Source organism: Durio zibethinus, chromosome 12 (assembly GCF_047325235.1).
Source record: "Durio zibethinus cultivar Kanyao isolate XHJ-2024 chromosome 12, ASM4732523v1, whole genome shotgun sequence".
Lineage (NCBI taxonomy): Eukaryota > Viridiplantae > Streptophyta > Magnoliopsida > Malvales > Malvaceae > Durio > Durio zibethinus.
Window position 1 is genome coordinate 4,799,961 of NC_143173.1, and position 16,168 is coordinate 4,816,128.

Genomic DNA, 16,168 nt, shown 5'->3' on the forward strand with positions numbered 1-16,168 from the left:
GGTCATTGATTTTGTTGACGTGTAAAGTCTATGATAAAAAATGATGAGGAGGAAAAAATTTTTTTACACTTCATTTGTATACACTAACTTTTTCAAATTATACATCTTGTCCCTGTACTTTTGTTAAATAGTAGAATTAGTCTTTTAACCTTAATTTGTGTTCAAATTTGATTCATATACATTAATTAATTATCGAATTTAAGATTTCACCTAAAATAACACATAAAAAACATAAATTATTAATTCGATTGTAACATTTTTCATATTTAGATAAATTTTTTTGAATATTTGAATTATTAATTGGACTTAATTTGACAAATTAGGTTAATTTCAAATTAGATTATAAACCCAACATAAACTAAATTATATCTTTTATCTTTTATTTATTTATTTTGATTTATTTTTTCATTTTTGTTAATTTCTATTTTCAATATTTTTTAAATATAAAAAATAAAAAATAGATAAAAAAATTTTTAAAAAAACTTTAAAAAATGATAGAAATATAGAAGTTAGATCAAGAAATCCATAATCAACAAACCCAATAAACTTAGATATACAATTAATAATAAAAGCAATTGTAAACATCTTATTTTGTTTGAAAATTTTTTCGATATTAAATAGATCTCGAATTTCATCTCGACATTAAGTTATAAAATCGATTTTCGATCAATTGGGTTTTAATTGTGAAATTGGATTTTAAGCCCAAATTCAAAGGCCTAAAAGTATTTTATTTATTATTTATTATTTTATTTATTTATTTTATTATTTAGTTGGTGAAAGTCAATAAGTCAAAATTAGAAAAAGTAAAAAAAAAATCAAAAATTGAAAAGATAAGAAAATTTTGAAAACATTTAGAAAGATTGGTTTGGAAAAATTTTAAGAATTCAATAGGAATCAACAAGATAACACAACAAAAGTAACAACAACCAACAAAAATAATTAGAAGCAATTTTTTTGTTGAGAAATTCTTTCTTAGAGGTTTTAGGCTTAAAATTTTTAAGATTTAGAATTTTTAAGGCACTATGCTCAATTTTGCTTTGGACGATGAGACAAAATAGTGGTGTCGATGTTGATTTCTAGGTATTGATGATTTTTTGTGTTTTGGCTTTTTTGGATAAATTATTTTTTACGATTGTTAAATTTTTTGATCATCGATTTCTAAAAATCTCATTGAAATATGAATTTGTTAAATATGACTTGTAAAGGAAATAAGAGGCAAACAAGGATGAGAGAGAGGAGAAAAGAGGGAAATTAAAAAATTGATTTTTTGTTTTTATAACAAGTTGAAATGACACTGTTTTAGATGATGGGACTGGTGCAACTAGTGTTTTGATTCATGCATTGACTCTGCTACGGGTCAACCTATTTGCATTAAGAACTTTTTATGTGTTTTTATTTTTTTTTACATAGTTTAAGTCAAATTTGAAATTCGATAATTAATCCATATATAAAGACCAAATTTGAACATACATTAAGGTGAAAGAACTAATTCTATAATTTAATTAAAGTACAGAGATAAGCCATACAATTTGAAAAAAATTAATGTAGAAAATGCTAGTGTGACAAAAAATTTTTGTCAAATCATTATTTTTATCACGTGGATTTGACACATAAACAAAATCAACAATCGCATAAGCAAAAAATGTCATATCATCAATTTTAATAAAAAAATTTGATCTTATAATAGTTTGACTAAATTTAATGATTTATTAAAAATAGAAATTTAATTTGAATATATTAAGATAGAATGATTAATTTCACTAATTGACTAAAGTACAAGGATCAATTGTACAATTTGACTTATCTAATTCGCTACTAATGTATAAAATCTATATAACGATAGTATAATTTATAGGTAAATTTAGTTTGACTCATTTGGTTAGTTATGATTTTAGGTTTTGTAAAATCTATAACAATAACATTGATCATAGCCTTATATTGTGTTTAAATTTTTAAAAGACAACAATTAAGCCACCAGATTATATTATATCTGTGATGGAAAACTGTAAATTCCATCACAAAATGTTTTCAACACCAATAACCCCTCACCAATACTCCCATCACCTATCTTCAAAATCGTCGAATTTGATACCAACTTCATTGTAACCAAAAGAGAGTTGTATACTATACTAGCCTCATTTTTTAATATGACTAGTTTGTTAGAAAGCGGAAGTTTCAATTTAATCCTTCTATTACCTTAATTTAACGCAATTTTAGTCCTTTTATCTCAATTGTAATGAATTTAAACCATGTATTTTTATTAAAAATCTATTTAAGTATAATTGATAATAATGTTAAGATTTTAGTTTTAACTTGGATGACATGGCATATTAGTGATAACTCAACATATGAAGATGGATTAATTTTTGGATTATGTAACACATGACAATAATAATAAAAAAAATCATGTCTTTTTTATTTTAATTAAATATTATTATTTTTTAAATTTAAAAAAATAATATTTTTCATTAAAAAATAGTTTTTTGTGTTAATTTGTGCCACATAAAAAAATTCAAGTTGACATCTCATTTCATCAAAAAAAAAAAAAAAGCAAAAAAGCCACACAGTAAAGGTAGAGATAAGGAGGTGCAAGTGTCATGGGTCAAAACTTAAACTCCAAGCTCGTGCTATTCTAGGACATGGGTATAGCCTTTTTTGTATCCCAGATCAGCCTATCACGGTTCATACTAACTTGTGAGGTATTGTCCACTTTAGTCTTCCCTTGATTTCATGATTTTATCCCAAAAAATATTTCATAAGTTGAATGTAGTATGAACCCTTATATCTCAAGATCAATTCTAATACACAACTGATATAGGATTCATAACCCCTCTCTACGATCGTGACATAGGTATGGGCCACGAAATTTTTATTGTTTAAGCCAAATTAAAATAATAAAGGGATCAAATTCAACTTTGACCTCATTAAAATAACTTTCTACTTGTTAACTAATTATTAACTTAGTAATTATATAACAACCAATCTAGAAATATTAGTTGTTGCACCCTCTTAAGAAGAATAAAGTTTGAGGTCCATATCCCTCCCCTCAAACCACATCATTTGTACCAAAAAAAAAATACTAATGTGTTTAATTAAACACATAATCCTACATGTCATAACGTCTAGATCCGGGGATCTATCGCTAGACATTCACCTGAAGGAGTCGCCACCAATCTTTTTTATTTAAGTGCGATTGACCACCTAAGAAATCTATTTTTCTTCTTATTTGGCTGGGATTAGGATAAAAATTTAGAGTTTTACCACCTTAGACATTCAGCGACTTTTGAAAAGTAAATTGCTCCTCTAATCAGAGGCATCACAACTTTGAAAAATAGATTGCTCCTATAAACAGAGGCATCACAACTTTGAAAAATAAATTGCTCATTGACAATCATGTCCAAAGGAGTTAAAAATCATGTTTGAAGGAATTTCAGGAGATTATGCCTGAAGGTCTTACAAATCAACCCTAATACCGAGAGATATCTTATTTCAAGGATTAGAAACTTACCTGACAAGCTTTTACTCAAATTTGAAAATATCTTCATATTTGTCTTTTCTATGTGGGATGTTGGAATACCCCTGCTTCTTAAATTTATACACTATATTTTCTTGAATGTAGTATATGCTATGCAATGCATGTGAAATTCAATGCATGCTATAAAAATGTTGGCTAATTGATTCCTATTCAATTATGGTACTTAAGTTTCTCAAGCTCTTTTCTTAGGCCTCAAACCCTTGATTTTTCAAAGATCAAGTTACGCTATTCTTTTAAGATGAGCTAGTGCAACTCTGAATCATCTCTTTCATTTAGTTCTCATATTTTTTCTGTAAGAAAATCTCTTTCCAAATTCAATGCCCTTGTCAAGAACTGAACATCTCAAATTTGCCTTTATCATTCTTGACCTTTTCAATGTAATGTAATAATATTTCATGTTATTATTTATTTATCAATCATTATTTCAATATCAAAATGTAAAAATGTATTCACACATTTCTTCCATTGCAAGGTATTAATGAGAAAAGAATAAGAATGATTAGGAAACAGTCAATAGAAAAGACACACAAAGAGTGAAGTAGAATGTCTTTTATTAGCAAAAATGTTGGCAAACTTTGGCCAAAAAAGAATTACAAGGATAAGTATGGGGAGACAATGCCCAAAAATGAATAATCGGATAATCATGATAATACATCTCAAGGTTTTTCTGAAAACCCAACCATCCGATGCATTTAACAACTTAGAGCTCCTCCGAATTTGCTAGCCTCCATGCCAACGAATTTTTAAATTTGATGCTATATTCTCCTTATCTAAGCTACCTTTTCAGATTTTCAACTTAGATAAACCCCCTTATGACTCAAACCGCTATTTTAGGATTTTCGCCTTGAGTCTTCCTTTTTCATTCATTTTTTCACAGCATCAGAATTTCTAGGATGTGATAAATCATTTCTATCCATCTCAGTCAGTATCAGTGCTCTACCCGAGAAAGCTCGTTTCACCACATACGACCCTTTCCAATTCAGAGTCCATTTTTCTCTATTATCGTACTGGGTAGAGAGGATTCTCTTTAAGATCAACTCTCATTCTCGAAAGTAACGGTGTCAAATTTTTTTGTCATGAGTTCTCATCATTCTTTTTTGGTATAGCTGACCATGACACAATGCAGTCAATCTATTTTCTTCTATGAAATTTAACTGTTCATAACGTTCTCGAATCCATTTAGCTTCTTCCAACTCAACTTATTTTAGAATCCTCAAGGATGGGATCTCCACTTTCACTGGTAGTACAACTTCCATCCTATAAACAAAAAAAAATAGGGTTACCCCAGTAGAGGTGTGCATTGATGTTTAATATACATGTAGTGCAAATGGCAACTTCTCATGCCAATCATTATAAGTCTCGATCATCTTCTCAAAATTTTTTTTTATGTTTTTATTGGCTGCCTCCACTGCTCCATTCATTTTCGAACGGTATGGTACTGAGTTATGATGTTTGATTTTATATTGAACATATATTTCTTGTATCATCTTACTATTTAGATTCTTGACATTATCTAAAATAATTCTCTCTGAAAGTTCATATCTACAGATGATCTCTCTCTTTATGAACTTACAAACCATAGATCGTGTTACATTTATATATGATGCTGTCTCCACCCATTTTGTGAAGTAATCTATCATCACAAAAATAAATCTATACCCATTAGAAGCCTTTGGGGTGATAGGACCAATGACGTCCATGCCCCACATTAAAAATGGTCAAGGTAGTGCCAAAACATGTATAGCAAATGGCGGAGCATGGATCTTATCAGCATATATCTAACATTTATGGTATTTACGAGCATAGTCAATGCAGTCATTCTCCATTGTCAACCAGTAGTATCTTACTCTCATGATCTGTCTCACCATCATATATCTACTGGTATAAGCCCCACATATTTCATCATGTATCTCTTCAATGATTTTTCTTATTTCAGCCTTATTTACACATCTTAGTAATACTTGATCACGATTTTTTTTATATAAAACATCTCCATCTAGGAAAAAACTCATAGCTAACCTTCGGATGAACCTTTTATTATTTTTTAGTGCTTGAACTGGGTATTGTTGATCCTTAATATATTGTAAGATATCATAATACCAGGGCTTCCCATCTTCCTCTTTTTTTACATTGGAGCAATGAGCTGGCATATCTTTAACTTCTAATCTGATGGGCTGAATATTAGTATTGTCATTAATTCGAATCATTACAGTCAGAGTAGCCAATGCATCGACAATCAGATTCTCTTCTCGAAGTAAATAGTGAAATTGGATATCTTCAAATTATTTTATCAACTCTAAAATATACTTATGATATAGAACGAGTTTTGAATCTTCCATCTCCTATTCTCCTTTCAACTGATATATAACTAGAGTTGAGTCCCCAAATACTTTAATGCTTTCACTCTTCTATCTATAGCAACTTGTAAACCCATGACACATGCCTTATATTCAACAATATTATTTGTGTAATTAAAATTTAACCTCGCTGTTAAAAGATAGTATTGTTCTTCTGGAAAGATCAGAATCACCTCAATTTCATGTCCTAAAGCGTTGACAGCTCCATCAAAATACATTTTCCAATATTTTTCTTCATGCTTCGCCTTCTCCAGTTGAGAAATGGTCATTAAATCTTCATCAGAAAATTCCAACCTCATTGGTTCATATTCTTCAATAGCACGATCTGCAACGAACTATGCGATAGCACCCTCTTTTATTATCTTTTGGCTTACATATATATAATATCATATTTCGAGAGCATTACTTGTCATCTAGCAATTCTTTCAGACAAAGAAGGCTTCTCGAAGATGTATTTAATTAGATCTAGTTTTGCTATGAGCCATATGGTATGATAGAGTATATACTGTCTGAGTCTTTTGACAGTCCATACTAATGCACAACACATTTTCTCTAATGAGGAATACTTGAATTCATATTCTGTGAACTTTTTACTTAGATAGTAAATAGCTCTCTCTTTTCGGCTAGACTCATCTTGTTGCCTCAGCACACATCTTATTAAATTTTCACACACTGTTAAGTATAAAATTAAAGGTTTCCTTAGAACAAGTGGCACCAACACTAGAGGGTTTGACAAATATTGCTTAATTTTATCAAAAGCCACTTGACATTCTTCATTTCATTTTTTAGGATTATTCTTACAGATAAGCTTAAATATAGGATCACATTTGTAGGTAAGCTGAGAGATGAATCGAAAAATGTAATTCAATTTTCCTAGAAAACCTTGAACATCCTTTGGTGTAATCGAAGGTGATAAATTTTGAATGGCCCATATCTTATCTAGATCGACTTCAATTCTTCTTTCACTGATCACAAAGCCTAGTAACTTTTTTGACTTTATCCCAAAGGTGCACTTGGCTGAGTTTAACTTGAGTTAAAACCTTCTTAATCTCTCAAATAACTTTCTGAGGCTGGTGACATGATCTTCATTCTCACAAGATTTTATAATCATATCGTCTACATACACCTCAATCTCTTTGTGCATCATGTCATGAAAGAGTGTTATCATGACCTTTTGATATGTTACCTCAGCATTCTTTAACCCAAAAGGCATGATTTTATAACAAAAAGTTCTTCACATGGTCACGAAAGTAGTCTTTTCTATATCATCTGTAGTCATTTTTATCTAATTATATCCTGAGAAACCATTCATAAAGGAGAAAATTAAATGTCTAGCTGTGTTATATACCAATGTGTCAATATGAGATAAAAGAAAGTTATCTTTTGGACTAGCCTTATTCAAATCACGATAGTCTACACACATTCGTACATTTTTATCTTTCTTAAAAATTGGTATTATATTGGCTACCTATTCTGGATACTTAGCCACTAGTAGAAAACCTGCATCAAACTGTTTCTTCGCCTTTTTTTTTTTTATCTTTAGTAGCATTTTAGGCTTCATTTGTCTCAGTTTCTGCTCGACTGGCTTACATTCTGGCTTTAAGGCAATCTGTGCTCTATTATCTCCGTGCTTAGTCCTGGCATATCCTAGTAAGATCAAGCAAACACATCTATGAATTCTCAAAGTAAATTTATCAAACATTGCCTATCTCCAGATGAAAGTGAAGTGCCAATTCTGACATTTTTCTTATTTTTTTCATCTCTCAGATTGACTAAGTCAACTATCTCCTGATGATGCTCAATTGGCTTATTTTCTTGTTCAATCAATCTCATTAGGTTTGGAGGCATAATATATTCTTCAGAATTCTCTTCATTGTCAAGTTCATCAGTATTAATTAAATTTTTAAAATTAACCTCTTGATTGTTATCATAATTATCTTCATGTTCATTTAAGGACCTAAAATTGGATGAAATGGAATATGTTGGCAAGATGTGTTTGGAAAATGGCAATAATAAAGACACAAGAAAAAATGAATGAAAATGCATCCTTCCTAATCTTTATTAGAGTAATAAAAGATAAATGGCCCAAACAAGAAAGATCACCCCAATACCTTGGGCAATAGCTATTGAGATGTTACAATTACATTGAATTAGTTTCAAAGGTCAAAGGCACTTCAATGGCACTCCAATTATTCAGCTCATAATCTGGTGGACAAAGATAGACCTACCCTTCTTGATTAAGCCCCACTTCATCTTCGATAGCATGAATGGTTAATTAGGTAAAAGCTATTTCCATGCTTTTTTTTATCTGGGTACATGAATCCTTCAAGTTTGAAAGTCTTATACAGGTATGGAATAACCATTAGTCTTGCTATTTTTTCTACTGGCCTTCTCTTAATCTCCCATTCTGCTACTTTATAACCTAGGCCTAGCCTTTCACTATTGTCTACCACTGTCGAGGGTTCCCTTATTCCTTGTAAGTTCTTGCCCAGCCCTAATCCTGGATACCAGCCCTTATTGATGACTTGACTCATCACTATTCTTGAAAAAGATTGATTTCTAAGTCCTTTACCTACAAAATTAACTAATTCAAAAAATCGATAGGAGCATTCTACTATTCTTTCGACAGCCTCTACATACGGAGCATTCAAGGTTGGGTCACTAGCATGTCTTTTTCCCTAACTACCATTACCAATTGACCTTTTACATTAAACTTGATCTTTTGATGCAAGGTAAAGGGCACAGCACCTACTATGTGAATCCATGGCCTTCCCAGTAGATAGCTGTAGGAGGAAAAACTTCATATTAAAAGTGTACAGTCTAATTTGTAAGAGCATCTCGATATCTCTCAAGACTTTTCTTCTGGTCTCATCAAAAGCTCTTACGATCATCTGACTATTTTTTATATGAGAGTAGTCAATGGGTAACCTTGCCAAAGTTGACATAGACATAATGTTGATAGCGGAACCATTATCAATAAAAACTTTGGCTATGATATGGCTCTTGCACTTGACCGTGATATGTAAAGCCTTGGCATTACCCTTTCCCTTCGAGGGAATCTCATCATCACTGAATGAAATGTAATTTGACATGACTAGATTTCTAGCCAGGTGGTTCACATATTTAACTGATACATTATGTGCCACGTATGCTTAGTTTAATACTTTCAGTAGGGCATTTCGATGTGGTTTCTAATTCAATAGCAGTGATAATAATGAGATTCGTACCAACATCTTGTTCACCTGTTCAACAACTGAATATTCATTATGTTTTACCAACTTAAAAAATTCACAAGCCTCTTTTTCTGACACCGACTTCGGGCGATCTTCTTCAGGTTCCACTTTAGGGTTATTTCGTTCTCCTTTTACCTTGGCCTTTCTCTCTTCTAGCCTTCTCTAATATTTTTGGGGTATAGCATCTTCCACTTCAGGTAATACTTCTTACACCAGTTATATTAGAGGTGTCAATTTTGAAGACATCTCTTTCTTACCTATGAATTATTGTATCGTAACTATATTTCCAGGTACAGCTTTATCATCTTTATATGGAAATAGAGCTGGAACTTTAAAAGTTACCGACCTGGGAATAAGTTTATCTAGGACTGACTTTGGCTTATTCCCACAATGAATCGTCACTGGCTTTGGAAACAACTTTACAGATTTATCAGTCATGGACACTTCAACACTTTCTAAGTCTTCTCCTTTTTCGTAGACCTCTATCTGGTATGAATCCAAGAGCTTTTGCACCTCTTAGTGAAACTACTCATAAGCTTCGATAGAGTGACCCATTACCTCACTATGATATTTACAACTAGTGTCGACTATATATACTCCATGATGGCTGTGTGGACCCACTGGTTGTATCATGTCAGCTTCCTATAAAACATCAAATAGTTGACTAAGAGATGTCTTAATGTCTGCCATTTTTTTCTTTAAATGGCACTTCTGTTCTTCACTCAAAGCATTCATATTATGATTAGACAAAAGATTACCACTAACATTTGGTGTAGTCACCTTTCTGTATCAAAGCTAATCATTCTATCCTTGATAAATCGTTGCACTTTGTGTTTCAAGGTGGTGTAATTTTCAGTGGAGTGACCAACAATCCCATAGTGATAGTCACAATGGGCTGTGAGATCATACCACTTAGGGTAAGGTGGTTTGAAGAGCTCTAATTTACTAGGAACAATCAGATGACTGATGTAAAATTCACGATATAATTTTATACAGGTCATTGGGATTGGGTCAAATACAAGTTTTTCACGAGTAGTTCGTTGCTCATGTGAACTATCCATTGGGCTAACTAGACGAGTTTAAGGTCTTGGGGTAGGCTGAGTGCTAGGACTATATGTGGTATTCTGAGGCCTAAGAAGAGGTTGATATGTTTGGGGATAAGATGACTGTACGAATGGTTGGTATGGGTAAGGGAAAATGTTATTTACAGTAAGATAATATGGAAGGTATCCTTGTGGTGAATAGGGTTGATAACCTTCAAATTGCTATCTATCAAAGCTCACAGCCTGAGTTTTAGTCTCTTTCTTCTTTGAGACTCTTTTGTTGGATGCTTCACCTCTTTTCAACTTGTCATTCTTGATGGCACTCTCAATAATTTCTCTCAAAGTTACCATATCAGTAAAATTTTTTGTTACATTTTTTATCATCTTCTCATAATAGAGAGATTTCAAAGTGTTGACAAACAGCACTTTAGTTTTTTTTCAGTCAGAAGAGGTTGTACCTGAGAAGCTACATCTCTCAATCTCTGGACGTATTCTTTAAAAGACTCAATTGCTTTTTTTTTTTTCAGATTCTGTAAAGACAAACGATCAGGAGCCAGATCGATAATATATCGATATTGACTAATGAAGTCATGAGCTATATCACTCTAAGAATGAATGTGGGTTTTGTCTAGTTAGAATACCACCTGGCAGTAGAGCCTATAAGGCTATCTTGTAAAACATGCATTAATAGCTTTTCATTATGGGTATGGGCTACCATCTTTTGATAATACATGATGATATGAGTTTTAGGGCACTTCGTACCATCATATTTCTTAAATTTTGGTACTTTAAACTTTGGTGGAATGACTACATCCGGGACTAAGCACAGCCCAGCAACATCAATAGAACCATAAAATCCAATCCCTTCTATAGCCCGTAACCTTTGTTTAAGTATACTAATCTTTGAATCTTCATAAGACTCCACCAATTTTACTTTTTTTTCTCCTTATTTTTTAAGTCATCTAGATCAAGAATCGGTTTTACTACCTTATTAGTAAAGACAGGATTTACATAGCTATGGTAATGCCTTAGATTAGAGGTTGATGGCATTCTAGGATATGTAAGATATGCAAAGTGTTATGGTGGAACCTCTTGTGTAGACTGGGCTTGAGGTGGACCAAACCTAGAGGATATAAAGGGTCAACCACTTCTTGTGATGGGGGGCCTTGTTAGCTTGTGTTTTCTTCTATTTTTTTTCCTTTGTTTAGCTTATTGAGAACATCTAGAATCTTTTTCAACTCATTTTTAATCTTCTCCTATGCTTTCTCCAACTTTTTAAATCTATGAGAATTTTTTTACTCTATTTGTTTGGCTTTGGCTCTTGTGTTATATCGATGGACAAGGTTCTCGCTAGATGGAGCTATCATTGAACCTTGAATACCATATCTTAGAATTAGTAAATTTGTATGACTATCTCATGGTTACTTTATTAAGTGTAATGAGTGAGAATGCAATGAATGAAAATGTATGTATGCAAAAAACATTTACTTTAAGGACAGTATTTAACTAAAGATTTCATTTATTCCAAAAAAATTTTATTTACATTAAGTTTATCATCCTAGAGTTATAACTATAAAATCGTTTGATCTGCTCATATTGGGCCTTAGCTTGCTTGATGAAATTCAATAGATGCTGCCCATGTTCTCCTACTAGGGCCACCACTTGATTCAATGCCTCTGCCTCTTCTACCATCTCTCTTGCCTTACATACCCTTTTACAAATTTAGGTCACTAGGTGATCAATGTACTTCTGTCTTCTTAAGTTCTCTCTTTTACCACACCAGACTTAGTATGATAACTCTCTATGCTCTCTAACTAATGCAGCAATATGGTCTTCTTGTTCATTCAACATTTATCTCAACCTGCTTAGGTAGCTATTCAACATGTTATTTTCTGTCTGTACTTAGGTACTTTTTTATTCCAATTCAATATATTCTTGTTTCAATCTTGCATTCTCTTCAGTCAGCTCAATAATTGTTATCTCTTTGGCCTTTTCTCTCACACATAACCTCTTATGTTCTTGGTGTAGCTCTGTTAAGTCTTTAATAGCTGTATCATATTCTCTAACAATCTTGCAAACTTTGACTTCATGTCTTTCAGCTTTATCTTTCCATTGATCTTTTTCTTCTTAAACCTTTTGGATTTTTTGCTTTAACTTATCTTTTTTAGACTCAAACTCTTTTGTCTTGAGCTCGAATTCTGATGGGGTCTCTTCAAACTTTTCTCTTGTTGGCGGTTGAAAGCTTTCATAAGTGAATACAATTTTTTGCCTTCGTTTTGCTCTCCAAGGTAAATACCCTAGAGTGACTTTATTAGTAAACGGTCCAATACTCACTCTTCAGGGTTTTTTCATGCTTTAATCATCTCATTCATCCTCTGAAATGCTTTTGGCTCGCTGTAAGAGAAATCTAACTAATGAAGCCCATGCGTCATAGGAATGAACTGTTCTACCTTGAACTGTCTTCTCACTAGGAATGGTGCATAATTTGTTGTTCCCCATAACCCCAAAAGTGAGACCATAATATTATCCCTACACTGATACACTATAGCCTCGTGATTCATCCATGGGACCAACCATCTTACTTCGACACTGGTTAATTTTTGTAAGAAAGCTATCCACTCCTTTTTAGACTTTTATTCTGACCACCCACTTTCATAAAATTCCTTGATCGAAGCTCGATTACAGATATAAAGCTTTGAGAAAGTACTTTTTCTCTATTCGAAATAGCTTTTCATCCATAAGTATAATAACTGTATGTAACCTATAAAACGCTCTCCATTCTGACGATAGTAACTCAAAGATCTGATAGTCTCTGTTAATATTACCGTTGAAGGATTACAACCATTGATCACACTCTCGAAGAAGTCAATCACTGCTATTTCAATGTAACCCAAAATCTTTGAAAATATCACCATTCCGTATATGGCTAAGGTAAATACATCTAACCCCCATTTTTCGTTCGCATGTTGCACTAAAAACTCATGAAAAAACTTCCACGGTAGGTAAACTTGTTCTTGTTTCTTCTTTGTATAAGAATCCATAACTTTTTTGTCTATCTCCATGAGTTGAGCCAAACCTTTACGAAATCTGGATTTGTATTTTTTGACATATATCTTATCAGGAGCCTTGAGGTGCAAACCCAATAAAATAGAATATTCTTCGATGGCTGATGTCATATCAATTTCATTGAAGATGAAACACTTATATGCAAGATCTCAAAATTATGCCGCAGCTCTGATTAGTTGATCGTCGATAACTACTGCAAGAAGATATGCTATATGCCCGTGTCTCTGATAAAATTGCTCTTGTCTTGACGAATTCATCTTCTTTCATATATCAACCAAATCCTTTAGATTATTTTGTTTGAGAAGGATAGATATTTCTTAAGACAAGGTAGAATCATATCTGATTGGTAAACAATCTTTCATCTTCAGTTGAATCTTTTCTGACTGGACCCTTACTTCATTGGGTAACTCGCAAGGTACTAATACAGATGAAAAACAAACTAGTCGTTTTGTGGAGTCCATAAAAATTTTTGTTGAAGACCGTCTTTCAAGCAAATGTTTTTTATGCAACTTTATGACATGTGCATGAACCAATGCAAAAGAATGAGAGAAATGGTTAGTATGCCCAAGAAAAAAAAAGAATAAATAAATAACTAAGTAAATTAAAACATTACACAGAATAAGAAGAATGAACCTTATGCTTCTAGTCAATTTTAAGAGGAAAGAATGATGGCTCTATCTATAAGTTAAGCATTCTTAAGGTGCATTATATGTGGTTTAAGGTTAAAGTTTAAAGGTTTCCAAATTGCTCTTTACATTATTGTCAATCACAGACTAGTAAGGCACATTAATCTTTACCCATTACAGGTTATAAGTGGAAAATGTTCAATTTGAGTGGAAGTATTTCGCTAGCCACTGCGGAGGCATTAAACCTCACGAAAGCAATAGGTACTTTACTCCCTCCTAGAGGGACGGAGCTCGGGCATAGAGCTCATGTTATGTATATGCATATGAATGACATAATTAATAAAGTAAATAAACATGAATGAATAAATAAAATATATACAAAAAGGTTCAATTTTATTAGGCTTTTGGATAACATAAATTTATTTGTTGGCCTGACTCTCAGACGTCCCCAGTGGAGTCATCAAGCTATCATAACATCTAGATCCGAGAATCTATTGCTAGACATTGACTTGAAAAAGTCGCCACCAATCTTTTTTATCTAGGTGTGATTAGCCACTTAAAGAATCTATCCTTTCAAGGAACACCTAAGCTTAAGGTTCCCTAAAAGAATAGATTCAGGTCTACTAACCAGAACAAGGTTTGGGAGTTTGGTTACGTGTGAGGAAGGTTATTGCACCTTCACAACGCCCACCGAAAGATGGTACCAGCTTAATTTTGTGTTATCCAATAAGCCTTAAAAATTTACCAAGTAATTAATTATTGAAAATTTTGTCAATTGACTCTAATACTTTCACCTCAGGAGTATGCAAGGAAACTACTGTTTTACTTGCAGAGGCTCCATTGTCAGATTATTTAACATTAAAGAAAATTCAAGAAAATAAAAAATAAAAAAATGATTCAGCTTTAAATATAAATCATTTTCTCTTCATAAACCCATTACTTTTGTACAAGAAAAATTGATACTTTCAACTTTTCCTCGAAAATATTTTCCTGAAACTTTAATTTCGAAAAAAATTGATACTTTCAACTTTTTCTCAAAAAAATATTTTTAGAAAATTATTTTTAAAGAAAATTGATACTTTCAATTTTTCCTTAAAAATATTTTTTTAAAAAACTTATTTTCAAGGGAAGTTGATACTTTCAACTTTTCTTTAAAAATATATTTTTTTGAAAACTTATTTTCAAAGAAAATTGATACTTTCAACTTTTTCTCAAAAATATTTTTAGAAAAATTTTATTCAAAGAAAATAAAAAAATAAAAATAAAAACAAAAATAAAAACAAAAATAAAAATAAAAATAAAAATAGAATAAAAGAAAAATAAAATAAAATAAGAAATACTAAATAATTCTAATCTAATTAATAAATAATAATAAAAATAAAAAATAAATGAAAAAAAAAACCTTGGAACGGCTTGGCTTAGCGACTCGGCTCGGCTCGACTTGAGGAAGGAAACGGCTTAGAGACACGGCTCGGGAGTACGCGGCTCGGCTTCGGCTCAGCTAGAACCCAGGTGAAGAAACGGATCGCTGGATCGGGTGTGCTACGGGTCGGGTCGCCCGAATAGGAACGCGTGGATCCTGGGATTTTTTTAAGCTCAAAACGACATCGTTTCGACAGGGTATAAAAGGCTCTAACCTCTATTTTTCAGCAAAGCGCTCCTTTCTTCTCTCTCTCTTCCCTTTTTTTCCTCCTCTCTTTTTCTAAACAAACCCATATTCTGGTTGAATTTCTACCGAAATCTAGAAAAAGTCATCGGAATCTTCAAATCTGGTTGAAAAACTCATCGAAAAATTCAAAGTTCGTCGAAAAATTTCGTCGGATTCTAAAAAATTTTCAAAAATTTTTCAGAAAAAAAGGCCAAAAATTCAAAAAAATTTTCCACCGATTCTTAGAGCTGTTCTAACGCACCGAAACCCTTTTTTAGTTTCTGTTTCCTCTCTGTGTGTCTTTTTTCGTGTGTTTGTTCCAGCATCTATTTATAGGGATTGATCAGAAGAGTTTCTGATCAATCCCAATTCTCTCTTGGATTTGGATTCAATCCTTGAATCCAATCTGAACTCTGATTGAATCCCAAATTCACAGTAGAACTCTAAATTTTCATCCTAATCCTAGCTGAATAAGAAGAAAAAGAAAAAAGAAAAATAATATAATAGATAAATAATAATAAAAATAAATAAATAAAATATATAATAATATATGTTAATAGATAAATAAATATATATGTATATTAATAAATAATAATAGTAATAATAAATAATAAAAATTTAGAAAATAAAAAAAATAATAAAAAAATAAAAATAGGCCTA